The sequence below is a fragment of the Adiantum capillus-veneris genome, chromosome 16 (assembly GCF_014529385.1).
Source record: "Adiantum capillus-veneris isolate H3 chromosome 16, ASM1452938v2, whole genome shotgun sequence".
Lineage (NCBI taxonomy): Eukaryota > Viridiplantae > Streptophyta > Polypodiopsida > Polypodiales > Pteridaceae > Adiantum > Adiantum capillus-veneris.
Window position 1 is genome coordinate 25,610,951 of NC_140946.1, and position 17,768 is coordinate 25,628,718.

Here is a 17,768-nt window from a genome sequence, read left to right on the forward strand (position 1 = left end):
TTATTCGTAAGGCTCCGTCATTGCGCTGTCTCTGACGCAGTAGTATTCTTTTCTCCATTCTTTCTTTTGCTTCCGCTTGCGCTTCCTCAACAATCTTTTTCTTTTTCTAAAGTCGTAGCTTATCTTGATGTATTTTGAGAAGCATCTCTTGGGTTAGTGGCAAATGATACTTCTTCAATCTGCATCCACTAATCCAGTTTGGCATTTCTTCTCCGTCTAATGTAGCAAGCTTGACGGCCCCACTTGGTGATAGATCTTTAATCACCATCCCTCGCTTTTTAAGTTTTTTTGCATGCTGTTTTAGAGTGTATACTAGGACAAAGTCCCCAATCTTAAACTCTTTAGTTCTCATATGCTTATCAAATAACTCTTTTTGTCGCCTTTTCTGATCGTAGATTGAAGCGACTGCTTTTAAGCATAGCTCATCTAGCTTTTCAAGGTCGTCTATTCTATCTGAAAGCTCATTGTCCTATCCACTCTAATTCCTTAGCTACTCTTAGTGTTGGAATTAAAAATTCTATTGGTAAAATAGCATTCAAACCAAAAACCATGTTGTAAAGGGTCGTTCCTATGGATGTTTTATATGCTACCCTATATGCCCATAATGTCGAATGCAATTTCTGGTCCCAATGAGTTGTCGACTCAGATACAATCTTTGTAAGGACCGTGCATATGGTTTTGTTCGTCGCTTCAGCTTGTCCATTGGCTTGTGGATGATATGGATCTGATTTGCGATGTATTACCATGAATTCGTCTAGAAGGATCTCTATCACTTCATTTATGAAGTGTGTGCCTCGATCACTCACAATTTCTATTGGTAATCCATATCTTACAAAGATGTATTCATACAAAAATTGTGCCGTGGTCCTGGCATCTGCTTTTTGAGTTGCTTTTGCCTCAACCCACTTTGTTAGATAGTCCGTCGTCGCCACAATGATGTATTGTGCATGAGTCCTGTATGCAGGAGGTGAGATAGGTCCGACATAATCAATCCCCCATTTTGCAAAGGCTCTTGCTCCCATCATTGATCTAAGCGGCATATCATCTCTTTCCAGTGGTACTTTTGTCCCCGTTGACAGTCATCACATCGTTTTACGTATTCCTCAGCGTCCATGTGTAATGTCGGCCACCATATTCCTGCAGCTAAGACAATTTTTGTTGTCTTATCATCTGAGAATTAATGGCCCCCACCCACTCCTCCATGAGCTTGCTCTAGGATTATCACATAATCTAACTCTGATGCGCATATCCTAAGCTGGTTGTCCTTTCCTCTCTTATAGAGTTGATTTCCTATTAAAACGTAATCTCGCGCTTCTGTCTGTACAAAACTCTGACGCGCTTTTGAGGTTCCCTCTGGAAAAGTTCTATTTGTGAGATATTCAACAATATATTGACTCCATTCAAGAGAGATCATTATCTGATACAATGTTGAATACTCAACTGGCGGTTTTGACGAACATGTAATACATACTGTGACATATTTATGTACACTCTCTTTCATTCCTGGCCAGTAGACTCCCAGTTGTAACAGATTCATGTACGTGTTCCTTCTTAAACAATGAAATGCACATTCCTGAACATGTGCTTCTCGCAGATATATGTTATATTCTTCAGGATTGATGTATAACCTTAAAATGTTATCGGTTCCTAAGTGATACAACCTTCCTGCAATCAACTAAAGATTTTTGGATTGCTGAATAGTAACTTGTTTCTGGTTGTATTCTTTTCTATCAAACTCTCCTCCATAGGTTAATAGACTAACAACATCCTCATACCACTTTGGTATCATTTCTATGTTGAATAAGTATGCATATGGCATGTCGTCATCTACACCTATAGTGTCTTCTCCATTCGTCAACCTTGAAAGGTGATCCGCTCTAAGATGTGTCTTTCCTTTCTTTACTACTACCGTGAAGTCAAATTCTAATAATATGATGAACCATCTCACTATCCGTCCCGTATTGAGTGGTTTGTTCACTAGGTAGAGCAAGACTTGATGATCTGTGAAAAACACAAACTTATTGGCTAGAAGATAATGCCGAAATTTCTTCACAGCATAAATCATTCCTAATCCCTCTCGCTCTGTTGTTGTGTAATTCCTTTCAGCATTGTTGAGTTGTCGACTAGCATAGCAGATTGAAAAATCCATGTTTCCTTCTTCTGGCTGAGCCAGGATGCATCCTATTGCATATGCCGAAGCATCTATATGCACATGGAATATCTTCTCTCAAGCAAGACTTGACGATCTGCGAAAAACACAAACTTATTGGCTAGAAGATAATGCCGAAATTTCTTCACAGCATAAATCATTCCTAATCCCTCTCGCTCTGTTGTTGTGTAAGTCCTTTCAGCATTGTTGAGTTGTCGACTAGCATAGCAGATTGAAAAATCCATGTTTCCTTCTTCTGGCTGAGCCAGGATGCATCCTATTGCATATGCCGAAGCATCTATATGCACATGGAATATCTTCTCTCAATCTGGTGATTTCAAGACTGGAGCAATAATGAGTGCCTCTTTCAGTTTCTTGAAGGATTCCTCACACTCCTCTGTCCATTCGAAATTCACTATTAGCCTGTAAAGTGGTTGGCCTATTATAGCGTACATGTAAATGAATCGTCTATAATATCCACAATGTCCCATAAAGCTCTGCACTTGTTTCATGTTGGTTGGTCTAGGCATATCCACTATTACTTTTATCTTTTCCATATCCGTGGATATTCCGTTACGTGAGACAATATGTCCCAGAATTCTACCTTGTCGGACCATAAACACACACTTCTCAGGATTGAGACAAATGCGACATGTCATAAATTTTTCGAACACCTTTTTTAGGTGTTCTAGATGCTCATCTCTCAGAAGAGAGTGTACACACAAATCATCCATGTATATTTCTAGAAACAACCTCACGTACTCTTTGAAAGCATGCGACATCAGCCTTTGGAATGTTGCAGGAGCATTAGTTAAACCAAACGGCATAACTCGATACGCATAAATTCCCCACTCCGTTGCAAAAGCTGTTTTGTGTTGATCTTTTAGCGCAATGGCAAGCTGATTATATCCTAAAAATCCATCTAGAAAGGAATATGCTCTTTTTCCCGATACACGTTCTACAACCTGATCAGTTATCGGTAAGGGATAATTGTCCCTGATTGTCGCAACATTTACTTTCTTCAAATTGACACACACTCAGAGTTTCTTGTTTTTCTTAGGCACTACCACAATCGGAGATACCCAGTCCGTGTTCAATCTCATATATGAATTTAGCTTCCATTAGCTTGTCTATTTCTTCTTTGATTCGCTTAGCAAACGTGTCATTATACGTGTATGGTCTCTGTCTGCTAGACTTAGCGTCTTGTTTCAAAGGAATTGTGTGTTGGCATATTGATGGATCGACTCCTTTCAAGTCCTTGTACGACCATGAGAACACATCCCTATATTCTTTGAGAAGACTCAAAAGTCTCTCTTCTTCTTCCGGAGACAAATCTGTACCTATGTATACCGGTCTCGGTTCCTCTCCTGGAGCTGCTAAATCAACCTTTTTAGCGTCCTCCGGTCCATCATAGGATTCGTTCTCCTTTCTTTCTCTGATAGGCTGGGTTAATATCACCTTCCTATCCTCTATCGTAAATTTCATGTAGTGAGAGGGAACATCCATGTTTCCCTTGATATTGGCGTTTTCGTCCTCACCACTCTCGATTTCAGTCGTCCAAACTTCTTTCGGAGTTTTCTTTAACTCTCTATACTTGTTTCGGCGTTCTAATTTGGACTCTTTGTTTTCCTTGTTTCTCATGTTCTTTTCCGCTTTATCTGTTTTGATTTTCGTTTCACTGGGTTGAACTCGATTTCACTGGGTTGAACTCGATTTCTTGAGCTTTGTTTGTCTTTCTGTGAGCTCGTTTCCACATTTCCTCTCATTCTTCCAGAAATCTTGTCCTTGACACAATCTTCGGCCTTTACTAGCATTAGGAATTGGTTTTTCCCTCTTATCCTAGGGATCGGATTGTTTCTAACCCCTTTCGTTTTTCTCTTTTCTGTGTAGCATTTCTGGCGTTTTTCAGTCTGATTTGGGAAGTCGTAGAATCTAACATCCTTTATGGTTTCCTCGTTCTTGCTTGAGTTATCTGTGGACTCATTGTCAGCTTCATTTTCCCATTCTGGATGATCGGGAATGTCGTGAAACATCTCCTCTTCATCTTCCTTGTCTGGTGTATCAATCTTTTCAGTCTCCTTTTTGAGTACCACTCTCATCATGAAGTACGGAACCACATCATATTCATCTTTATCACAGAACTTTGTTGTGGGACCATCTTGAATTGCAAACATCTAGGGTTGCTAGAATGTGTGTCCATTCTAATGGTTCAAGTGCATCCTCTGGAAAGGGTTCACCTATATAAGTTTCGTTTTCAATTGCCCTTTCTAAAACACATTCTTCGCGCTTCAGACTTCCACAGTTCGAAGCTCCACACATCCATAACTCTTTGGGTTTGCCTAACCAAGATGGTAACTCTGATCCTGCCAAAGTAGCTGAATCAAACTCTTCAACTGGTGTTCGGTTCACATCCTTGTAGCTATGGTCTTTTAGGTTCACACGAGTAGTGGTTTCCATATGTCTCAAGTATATGTGGTCGTAACCCCAATACTGGACCATTTTCAACTGTCTCATGAACAGTCTTCCAAGTATAATATCATAGTTATTCTCCTTGCCAAAGTCAACAATAGCAAAAGTATGCTCGTACTCAATTCCGCAAGAAGTCACAACGACTTTCTCTTATAGTCCCAAAGGTCTCTCCATATGTCAGTCCGCTAGTTGGAGTTTCAACCTTGTTTTTCTTATCGCTGGTTTTCCCCATTTTTTTCAGATTTCTTTCGTAGTAATGGCTACCCCAGCCCCGCTGTCAAGTATTGCCATCATGTTAACCTGGAATTCAACTGGTAAGGTTGTATTTCCCTCTTCGCCTTCACAATACTCTCCGACCTTGTTCAAAGGTACAGGCTTAGCATTTTTTTGTGGCTTACTCAGCTCTCGTATGCCCTCTTGCAGTTTTACAGTTGGGTCTTTTATCTCAAATTTCTCCAAGCATTTTCCTCCAGTTGCCCACATGTTTGGTCGTAGTCTCAAAAGCTCAGCTAGGGTGATAGTGCATGTCACTGGTGTTGACAAAGTCTCTATCAATCCTTGCGAGTCCATATTTTTTCTGAAGAGATTCCTCGTGAGGGAAGCGCTCTAATCTCAGATTTTGCTTCATATTCTCCTAAGTATGAAGGTAAGGTATTCAACAAATGAGGTTTACTCTCTACTGTTCTAACAGAGCCTCCATCTCCCCAGTAAGAATGCAGATCTAAGTCCACTTGAGATCCTGCCTCAAAATCCTCTATGGGAGGATTCCTAATGTCCTTTTCCCCATTAGTCTGATTAGCTTGACAACTCAGCTCATTTGCAAAGTTTGCCTCTCTCACTTGTTTCCAAAACTCATTGTAATCCTCATCTCTTCCGTAAGACTTCTGTATCACAGGATGAAAACTCTCTATTTCTTGATCTGTTGTGTTCATCACTATACGTTCATCCCTGTGCATTTTTTCAGGCTTTTGTGCACTGTTAGGCTTTTCAACTACCCGTGAGAGGATAGTCTCTTGACGAATTGGGTTTTCCGCTCCACAATTCATTGGTTCTCTAGGTGGTTCTAACAAGGCGTGTGCAGTCTTGATCATTCTTTGACACATTTTGAGTCTCTGCTTTTCCAATTCCGCATTTGGATAAGTCAACCACCGTTGTTCTTGTGTTTGGTTGATCTTTAATCTTGCTTTGTAAGCTCTCATCAGTAAGTCCAATGGTTCGTGTACTTTGTCGACTAACACTGATCCCCTTGAGCTCACGTTCGTTGTCTCTTTGACGCTCTTCAATTTCGACTTTTCAGAGTCCATTTCCCGTATTCCGTTTTGACTCTCAAGTTTCTCTAATCTGTCTTTTGTTTGTTTTAATTCCTCAGCTAGAATTGCGTCTTGCTGTTCTTTTTTCAGTTTCATGCGTGCTTTCCTAGCTTTCCATGTGTTTCTACGGCTTCGTCGTCCTTGACTAGCCAATTCAGTCTCTGACTTTCCATTCTCTGGTTCTCTAGTGGTTTTCTTCGCTTGAGCTCTAGTAACAACTTGCGTTGGTATCAGAGTTTCATTTTCAGACCCACTGCTAGTAGGAATCGACTCTAGCATATTCAATGTCGTCTTTTGCACTTTGTTGGGATTCTTTGAACAATCCTCAATGAAGTGAGTGACACCATACTCTTTGCAATATGTATTTATTCTAATGATCTCTGTGTGTGGACAAACATTCATCAAATGGTCACCTCCACACTTATAACAGGGTCCTAATGCAGGTCTTTGTGTCCCTTGATTTTCCCTTTGTGGATAAGGTGGTCTTTGGCCTGACAACCCTCCATGAGCTATGAACATAAGTGTTCTTGCATCCAAGCTATACCTCTCTTCATCTGAGGCGTGTGCGGTTGTTGGTGGTCCAACATTTCCCATCATGCTCCAAGGTTCTGGTTGTTTTGGTTCTTCAGGTGGGTAATATACAGTAGGAGCCATGAGTGCACCGGAATCTTCGTAATAAGTCTGAACGGGCACTAAATCTTGTTCTTCCTGATTCTCTAGGGTGGGTGCATATCTAATGCCCACTGGTCTTGCTCCTAGTAAAGGTGGTTGTTGCCCCAATACCGGCTGTGGTCTTTCTATCCCCATAGGTCCTGGTACGTTTCCCGTTGGGTATCGAGGTACTGGATGTACCTGAGGTGGTGCTATTTGAGCTGGAGGCGCATACTGACGCTCCTTCACATAACCCTTGTTGTAATAGCACTCCTCTGTTGAGTGATTCGTCCATTTTTGTTCAATCGCACACCATTTTGTTAGTTTTGGCATTGGTTTAGGGTATGGTGCTAATCTCCTTCTAGCATCCTCTATCATTTGTTCCATGTTCGGCACTATTGTTGTTTGGAAATTCTTCTTAGTGGTGGTGTCGCTAGCTACGGATGAGCTGCTGGATGCGACATCCGTATCCATTGTCACCTCTCCATAAACCGCACAGTTATCCACTAAGTACAATGCTTCTCTGGTCACTTGCTCAAAACTTGTACAAGCTTTCAGGTGCAAGTCTTTCTTGAGAGTGTCATTTCTCAGGCCTTCTATAAAGAGGACAGATAGTCTATCATCTTGCGGTCATTCCCATACTGGACATCTCTCTATGTATTGTTTGAAGCAAAGTGAAGCTTACTTCACCTTTTCTTGCTCCTTCTGTTTGAAAGCATATATTTGGGATACCATGTTGTGTTTGATCCCTCTTTTCAAAAATTCCTCAGCAAACTCTCGCAGCAAATGGTCAATGTCATGGAAACCTCTGCCATTTAGTGATTGAAACCTTGTCAATGCTGTCCCTTCTAAAGTAAGACCAAATCCTTCGTATTGTGTGTGGAAATCTGTTATCTGCTCAGCTCTTAAGACTTTCTTAAAGAGTGAGACATGTGCATACGGATCTCCTGAGCCACTATACTTCTTGGGCATACACTTGGCCACTTGAAATGGTCTCATGCGACTATTGTCTACCACCAATCTCATTGCTTCCCGACTAAAACTTTCTCTTGCGTCATGGACTTCATGGGTTGCTCTAGGTGGCTCCCTTGCCACGAATCTACTACTAGGGGGCAAATGTGATAGTGTTGCTGCAACATCGAACCTACTGTACTATGTGTAGGGAATGGAACTGCACTACCTCGATTCGTAGGCATTGACTCTCTAGAATGTAATGTTCCCATTGGGTTTGGCATAGAATACTGAGGTTGACTGAAAGAATCATCCACATGAGTTCTTCCTATTCCACTTGTTGCTATAGAGTCTGGCACTACATTTGTAGGTGCTAGTCTTTGTGAGCTAGGAGTGACATAATAATGATGGAGTGATCCCCCAAAGTATGTATATCCTTCCAACTCCTTTTTATCCATTATCGAGTATTTCCTTACATACTTGTCGTATGCGACAATCTTTGTTTCTGATCCCTCTGTGTAGGTAAAGACATAAAGTCTTTTCCGCTCTGCCAACTCTCTGACGTAGGGTTCCTCACATCTATAATAGAGATCTTGCTCTCCATTATTATATTTGTATAGCCCCACATAGATGTTATCAGTGTTGACTCGAAGTTTCGTTTTCTTGCCTTAACCTCGCATCAGGGAAGCTCATTGTTGGTGCTTTCTCTTCGGGTTCTTCATCTACTTTGGCTTTTGTGCCCATCAATCCCCACTTGTCCACAATGTTAGGATTCAGGACTTACCAAGTAAATGATACCTTCGTCATCTAGGTACCTATCTCCGCTATAGCTCACAAGCACTAAGTCCTTGAACTCACTCAGCGGTCCATACCATCTCTGTAGATCTTTACACAATAGCGGTCCATACCATCTCTGTAGATCTTGGCACCTTGCTCATTGTCGTATTGATACTTTATGAACAATAGCTTCATTGTGGCTGAAGTGTTTGATGGTCCTGCTGTCATGTTTTCTCTCTCGTTTAAGTTCAAGTATCCTAAGTGTTCAGTAAAAACTCGTAAGATCTCTCTGAAGAAGTATCGGAAATACTTCCTTCAAGGATCGGCTCTAACGGTCACACTACACTTTGGTTTACACTCTCCTCGGTTGATATAACACTCGCTTGTTCTCTTTGTCTTGGTTGGTTATTCTGGAGATATCTACCGGATCTCAAATTCATCAATCCCCCTAGAGGAATCTAACTTTTCAGTCTCGGCAGTTTGTTTATCACAATTCTCTGTGATCAAAAGTGATACAAACTGAATGATACTTGGTCAAATGGTTTGTTTTGTCAGTTGGAAGACTTCTGTTACCTCAAGTGAAAATTTTGTATCAGATTTGCTCAAAAAGACATTATACGCGTATTATGTCTTTTTTCACAGATTTTGGATATTTTTGCTTTGCTCACTCCCAGTGGCACCCTTATACTTTGTCGACTCACAAAATTCAATTTGAACTCTCTTTGTGCAAGTTCTGGCCAGATTAGGCTTTTCTTGGCAATTTCCTGATTTTTGACTTACTTGAGGTCAAATGTGATCCAAATGACATGAAACTTGAAATACAAGCTCTAAACAACTAGTACAAAGGATCTGTGTTAGCAAAATATCAGAATATGCCCAAAATTAGGTTAGAGACATCATACGCGTATGATGTCTTTTTGCTCAATTTTGGTCAAGATTCAATATTTAAGCTTTCACAGTGTTTGTAACAATGTTGTCAAGTCAAATTTGAAAAATCACTTTAGTAAGTGCCAAAAGACATTATACGCGTACGATGTCTTTTTTCCCTGATTTTGCCAGTTTTCAATTTTAAGCCTTCTCAAGTGTTTATCTTTGAGTTTCAAGTGTTTTATCAAGTCTGAATGCAAAATTAAGCTCTGAATCAAATTTTCCTATTCTTTGCGTTTTTTACACTCTTGACTTGGTATTTTGAGTTTCTAGAAGTGTTAAAGCGCTTGTTTTATGTTGATCTTAGGGTAAAACCCCCCTTCTAAACACTCTGGTAATGTTAAATTTTTTGTTTTGGTCTCTGTTTAGCCCCTAAGACATCCTATGCGTATGATGTCTAAAGTTGCAGAATTCCAGTTTTTCAACATAGAACTCTTCCAAGAGCTCTCCTAAGTTCTCAGCAACACTCAGTCTCACATAAAATTTCTTTGAACTTTGTTTATGCAAGTTTCACTACCAAATCAACGGTTTAGTGATCTAACATGCAAACAAACACATCAAGCAAATAAATCACTGATTAATAGCTCTAGATCAGGATCAAATCAAGTCCTACCTAAGCTACTTCTAATCATAAAATGGGTTTTTGCAATTGTTAGTATAAGGAGATTCACTGCCACACACGGACTAGTAAATACCTCAATCTCAACAACCACTCAACACCAACAAAAATCAATCTAATCTAAACTAAAAAACTGTCAAACACGAAAGACCCAGGAATACCACAAGTTTCCTAGTACCTCTCAAAGATCCTCGGAGTCCACCACTCCTAGACCTTTCTAACTAAAATATACAAAGTAACAAAACAAATAATCTCGTAGGATTTTTCTAAGGTCACCTACTTAGGGCTCTCGTCCCCGGCAGCGGCGCCAAATGTTGTGGCGGTTACGCCGCTAGCGGTGGCTATGATAGTGAGAACTCAACTGACAAACAAGAATGTCAGACGAGGACGGAGCTTGACCCGCATGCGCATGGAAACAAATAGGTGGGTGTCAAATCACCTACTCGACCTTCTAATGACAATCACTACCAAGGAAATCAAATCTAAGTTCTCAAATACACAAGTGGCTGAAATCCATACTATGAAAAAATGCTATCCGAAACATGATCTAGAGTCATCGAATCAGCCTCAAACTCAAAGGGGGGTCTCTACACTAGGTAAGGACAATACCCTATGAATCTACAATACAATCTCAACCTGTAACCACTCCGTGCGGTAAACGCGTATGAGGACAGGCCAAAAAATACAGGTGACTGAATCTCGACTCCGATGGTACTAATGTGTAGCCCTACTCGTTGTGGTTCTATAGATATATGACACACTTAATTCTGACACATAGGTAGGGAGAAAACTCACATAGAAGCTCGTGGGAGCTCACCTCGCGTAGAAGCCGAATGTGCGCACACTTGGTATCGGTGAGTAGCTCTCGCCGTTGCTAACACAATGGCAGTGTGGCTTCTCCAATGGTGGCTCCGTAGCTCGCGTCGCAAGAGGATAGACTCTCTCTCACACACTCTCTCTCAAACATAGTCACGGCGCTCAAAAACTCACCTTGATTAATGATTCAAAATTGTGTCCTTACGTTTACAAAAATTGGCTCTTATACCTCAGCCTTGGAGGTGTGAAAACATCTCTAATCTAATTACATAAGCAGGTGAAACTACTTGGGGAATACAAGTTGGAAACTCAATTGAGTCCCGCTAATTACAATGAATCGGCTCCATGAAAAAAATGAAATGTCGGAAAGACATTTATTACAAATAAGTGTTTATTACAATAACTGTTTACAAAAACATGAGTGTGAGCAAAAATGTATAGGTGCGGTTGTCCGCTCAACATCACCAAAGGATGAGATTAAATGACAAACAATAGAGGAGCTAGTGGGCAGCCTTGCTTGGTTGATCTTTTGACTTCAAATGTACCCACGATTCTCTCATTGAACAAGAGCTCGAATTGGCAATTAACACCAAGGGTGCTGACCAAACAACACATCCGCAGCCCAAAGCCCAACAATTTCATGACATCTTCAATGAGCAACCATGTGATCCTCTAATAAGCTTTATCTAAATCTAGTTGCATCATAATGCACTCGTGCTTAGTGAATGTTGCATACTCTATGTTGATCATTGTTGCCAGAATGTTATAATAGATTGACTTTCCCTTGATAAAGCCATGCCAGTGTGGAGTAATGACCTTGTTCAGAAGGGGAGAGATCCTGAGGGCTATGGTTTTGCAATTATTTTATAAGCCCATATAGTAAAATTTTAAAGTAATTTATTCTTTATTAATCATTTACTGATTTATTGATTATAAATCATTGTTTTCTTTTTTATATATTTATTGAAAATATAATATATGTTCTTTTGATTTTTATTAATGTTAAGCAAAGTTATTACCTTTGTTAAGCTGCTTCCTTTGTTTATTGTTGTTTCTTTATCTGTGTTCTCTTGATCAGTGCAAACAATTTATAATCATCATGAAAACATATCATGGCCTCATGAAATAACTCTATGGAATAATAATCAATCTCATTAATAAACGATCAGTACAAATGATTTCTAATCATCATGAAAACACACCATGGCCTTATGAAATAATAACATGGAATAATAACCATCTCTATAGCGAATGATCACATTTACAGATTGTACAAGCTATTGTTATGGCATATATTCAATTCTTTTGGCCATTGATAATGTAGAGAAAAGTAAATATAGATCAGTTTCTATACATGCTAAAGAGGGCCTTGATGTAATATTATAGATCAACACGAAAATGTAGAATGTTGGGGTTATGGAAGACATGGTCAATTTGAACGTGATTGTCTAGACAAGAGACATCAAAATAATTATGTAACTACTAGCAGGAATGTAGATGACCCTGAGAGGCTATTTGTGGTGCAACACATGTCGAACACTATGTCTACAAATGTGAAAAAATCTAGTGATAATGTATGGTATGTGGATTTTGGTGCATCAAATCACATGACCAGTCATGGTGAGTGGTTCAAGGAAATGCACACTTTACAAAATATTGGTTATGTAGAAACTACGGATGATATTGCACATCCCATTATGCATACAACAAATATGTCATTATACTTCTCTTGACTTTGAGGGACCTGAAGAAGTGAGTTTGATTAGCCTCCTCCGGCTAGAGGAAGGTTTCTTTAGATAATATTCTAGCCTTTCTCACCTCCTCGAGTTGTTGTTTAGTCAATTCACACTTAGCTTCAAGCCATCTTTAATGCTCAGCTTTAGAGGCCGACCCTTCGTGTTTTTTTAAAGGTTAGTAGCTCTACTTTGTTAGCGAGCTGCTTCAGGTGCTCCTTGTAGTTTTTCTTGCTTCTGAGGCCTGCAGTTTTGATTGCTTTTTGAATGTTCTTAGCGAATATATCCCAAGTCCTAGGGCTTGCCAAATCCACATCTTTACAAAGATTGCTCATAGCTTTCAAGGCCAAGATTATGAAGAGAGGGCTTTTAAATAGGTGAGCCCCTATTGTAAGTGACTTCTTAAACCCTTGGGGCCTATGATCTCCTCCTTTGACTTTTTCTTATTTGATGCTTAACAACAAGTATCTGACAAGCCCTGTGAAATCATTACCTTTCTTTCAAGCAATGATGGTAGATCCACTTGGCTTTATTAGAGCAGTAGCATTGCTCTAGCCGAGATGGCATGCCGGCATATTGTAAATTGGTGTACATGAGCCCTGGCTGCTATTCCAAGGGCCCACCTCCCACATGTCCACTAATGCCCACTTCTCACATAAGCTTAGGCATGTGGATATTTTGGATCAAGATAACATGTTTAGTGATCATGTTCTTTCCTTTCTCTTCTCCACCATATTAAAGCATCCCACCATGAGCCATTCCCCTTCAACATGGCTTCCTTTCACGTGCTCCCATAGCTTTGCTCTTTCCTTTGCCAAATAAGGTCCATATATGTTCATCATGGTAATATGATGATTTGCTCACTTGCCTAGATCTCTCCCAGAGGGATGATTGAACGCCACCTTTGGCTCTAGATCCATGTCCATGATAGTGAGGATGCCACTCTACCCATCAGCTCCTTCTCCATGGAAGACTAGCTTCTTCTCCACTGCTCGCTTTCTTTTTCTTGTAGCATTGAGGTGATGCTCTTGGATAGCCCAAAAGTTGATTTCCTTGCCTTTTTTGACAACAAAAGATTCTACATCCTTTGGACAATACAAAGAAAGGCAAGGCACAAGCAATTATCAAACAATAGAAGAAGGAAGCTAGGGAGAATCACGATGAGATTAGTTCAATTGCATCTGAATAAACCGCAATGGAGAGAGTTGCATCAAGAAGCATGGTTTCAAAGGGAGTTGAGAAAAGGGGGCATGTGGTATTTTGTTTTCACCACAAACCAATCAACATCAACTAAACATGCTTTGGATCCCAATTATTCTATCAATCAACCTCAACAATTCACATCAATCTTGCAGGCTTTGGATCTTGAATACCAAACTAGCAACTCACCTTTGTCGGACGAACGTCTTCATGACCATTCTACTATGGATCATATCAGTCGCTCAGATATGCCTACACCTCTAGAAGGAATGCATTTGGATAGACCTCATGATCAAAGGCATGTGGTTGGCGATGCCGACACGTCTACTGAGGCTTTGATCTTTTCTTTTGGGTTTTATGCCCCTTCACGTTCCATGATTGGAGAAAAAACTCTTCCACTACTAAGAGAGGGATACAACCTTCTATACCTCTAGAAACTCCTTTTCCATGCCCTCTTTCCAATTGTCCTCCTCCATTGGTCTTCTCCCACTCCCCTCAATTTCCATGAGATTTTCCGGGTTGGCTTCCCAAAGAGCCTCAAAGATATTATTATAGAGGAAGGGAGTTTTAGGAATATCTTGCCTGGCTTCTTTCATTCCCCCAGCCACTCGCACTTGGGATTTGAGCCACTTACATGATATATTAGAGAATTGCTATCTTACTTCAACTTTCTAAATGTGGGTGAAAAAACAATCTTTTGAAACATTGGGGAAGTCGTATTTTTTGGGCGGTGGAAGCACTATCTAGGAGTGGCCTTTGCATTGCTATGATGGTCTTTGGTAGGCTTCTTTGAATTTTCTAGGTTTTTCTTTCTTGTATTAGGCAACATGTCTTCTCGTGTCTTTTCATTAATATTCAGTGGAGGAGTTGTTGCTTCAATATTCATTTGGAGTGTTGCAAGCATGACTTTTTCACCATCTATCAGGCATGGGGCCATGACCAAGGTAGATGGACACGACCTTGCAAAGTGCCCAAATTTGTTACACTTAAAGCAAGCACCAAAGAAGGTGCCAAAGTTCAGAGAAATTACCTTAAGACCACCCCCCACATTCACAACTAGATTCTTGGGTTGGGGCCTTCTGAGATCCCACCATATACACACCTTATTGGTGGCGATACATACTACTTTTCTTGGTGGTACAAACAAATGGGTACCAAGGGTTGCTTCCAGGTCTTTCAAGTTGCTTCTCAGTCACGAGCTTAAAAATTTCCACCCACACCTAACACATATCATTGAATGCATCAAGGGATTCAAATGGGGGATTCCAAGGGAGCACGCACACTATTGACCGATTGAGAAATAGTGGGCTCTTGGCTAAAACTTTGGCCACTATCGTCTCATCGTTTAATTGCACTAAGAAGAAGCCATTTGCAAGGTATTGAGCATTGGAAACTAACCAAAGAGCTCACAGAACACAAGTCCTTGCTGGACTAAAAGCAAGTGGTTTAATGAAAGTGTGAAAGAAGTACATAGTGTGCTAAAGCAATCCATAATGGAAAAATATCTTTACTAGTCTCTAGTTGACATAATTCGAAAGGAAACCTTACCCTCCACCTAGAAGAACTACAAAATTTGGTGGCAACCATAAAGGAAGATTTGGAGGACAAGAGCTCCACATTCCTCAACGCCTTGGCCAACCAAGTACTTTTGGACTAGTTGAGACCAAGTCAAGATGAAGATGAAGAGGATATTGATGAAAATCATGAAGACCATAAATGTGACACCACCAAGGATGATTCAAGATCGAAGAAGGATGATCTCCCACCTTCAATGTGCATGATCAGTAGGAGTGCTAGTGTTGTCATCAAGGAATTACTAGATGAGCCATCCAGACAAATGAAGCAAAGTAAAGAGGATCAAAAGTGTGAGAAACAGAGAGCTTCTGAAAGGCCAAAGAAGTGGATGAGTGGCAGAAGAAGAGGGAGCTCATAGCTCATATCACTTAGGATCTTGAGCAAGGGAATCCAGAGAGGATAGAATTCTCACAGACCAAAACCATTCAAAGACTTTCACTTAAAACTTTGAAAGATCTGAAAGTGGAAATTCCAGGTTTTGAATCTGGTAAGGAAAGTGTTGTAGTAGAAACTAACAACCAACAAAAGGCTCAGAGGAGCATCCTGAGAAAGAGGTACGGCAATTCAAGGTGGACTTCAGGGAAGCTGATACACAAGATCTAGAGACAAGAAACATTTAGTAGCAACAATTTGAATCTCCATAGAAGGATCCATTAGCTAAGACACATAGGAGGCAAACAAAGTCACAGCACTAAGTTTTCCAGAGGGGAGGTCATCCAGCTTAGATAGCAGTTTATGGAACAAACAAGATGAGATATATGTCAAAGTATGTCAGAAAATCTAGAAGCTAACTATTTAAACCCGATGATATTAGAAGAACGTTATCTAAAGCTGCCAATTTCATCAAAGATAGAGGAAGAGAGAGTTAGATGCAATGGTAATCGATCTATATGAAATTAAAGTACCACTCATTCAGATTGATTACAAGGTCAGAAAGCAATGGGAACCACTGTCACGGTCATTCTAGATAGTGGTGTTGAAGTCAATATTTTGGGGGAGCATGCAAGGCAAAGACTAGGGATTCATAAGATGAAACCTACTCTTTTTAGAATTAGGATGACAAACCAAAGGATTTTCCAAGCCAGTGGTTTGATCAAGAACCTTTAGATTAGAGTCAGATCAAAAAAATTTAAGACTAGTTTTGTGGTTCTAGATGTCTAGGTTGCGTACATCATGCTATTAGGAAGGCCCTAGCTAAGAAGTGCAAGATCTACACATGATTATGTAGACCAGAGATTGACCATACAAGGGCCCAATAGAAGAATTTAGATCAAAACCAGTAACATCAAAATTTGGAAAAGAGCAATGCACCTAGAGGAGTTATGTAGGAAGTATGTCCAAGACCAAAAAGATAGAATGGATGTTAGCATCAATCAATATCTTTCGTGTAGCTTAAATAGATTTGAATTAAATTCTTTTGCAGTAGAGGATAGAACAAAAAAGATAACAATACCCAAATAACTTTACTGAGGTCATCCAAGGAAAAGGAACATCTAATGTACACAGAAGGCCTTCAAGAGAAGGTGAAAGCTAGACAACTAGGGAAACCAGACCAAATGGAGAGGACATGGAAAACATGCAGCAGAATTCACATGCACTGGAATGCAATAGGGTACTAGTTGAGTAAGATAAGTCTTCATCTAGTACAAATAACCCTTACAATGAATATGTAGTAGGCATACACACAAAAAAAAAAGTGAATCACTAGCTAGATGGAAAGAGGGTGGAATGTCAAACTGTTTATTATCAGATGATCAAGAAATAGAAGAATGGAATTTGGGTTCAAAGTTAGATCCTAAGAAGGTAATAAAGATTAATGAGCATTTGAAACCAGAGATCAAAGAAAAAGCCAAGAAACTATTTTAGAAATATCTGGATGTCTTTTCTTGGGAACATACGGATATGAAAGGTGTCAACGTAGAGGTGTGCCAACATCAAATACCATTGAAATCAGATGCACGACCAGTACAACTCTAGAGATATAGGATGAATTCAAATTATGTAAAGAAGGTTAAGGAAAAATTTGACAACCTAATAAATGTGGGGTTCGTCATTGAAGCAACAAGCAATGACTAGATATTCTCCATTGTGCTAATTTGGAAGAAGAACAAAAAACTCAGTATATGTGTTTATTACAAGAAACTCAATTCTTAGATTATTAAAGACCCATTCCATTACCCTTCATAAACATGATGTTGGATGAGATAGCTGGACATGAAATGTATAGTTTTATGGATGGGTGCAATGGAAGATAGCACCAAAACATTGAGCAAAAACAATATTCATTATTGAATGGGAGCTTTAATGTATTTGGTTATGCCATTTGGTGTTATGTAATGCTCTAGTAACCGTTCAAAAAGTATGATGGAGATCTTCAGTGAGTTCTTGTATAAGTTCCTGGCAACTTCAAAGGTGGTATTCGAAAGATGCAAAGAGAAGAGGATCTTTCTAAATCCATTTAAGTCAATATCATTACAACATGTTGTACGCATACCGGCACCTATACCAATGGAAATAAAGTGCTTTTAAAATCCCCAATTATCGGTATGGATGTTGGTATAACTGTCGATATTGTAGCATCAAAATAAATG

General features: G+C 39.8%; 1 pseudogene; it reads left to right on the forward strand.

Annotated features, from left to right (window-relative positions):
* Nucleotides 1-11,920: 11,920 nt before the first annotated feature.
* LOC147438733 (uncharacterized) lies at nucleotides 11,921-14,036 on the forward strand (annotated as a pseudogene).
* The last annotated feature ends 3,732 nt before the right edge of the window (nucleotides 14,037-17,768 follow it).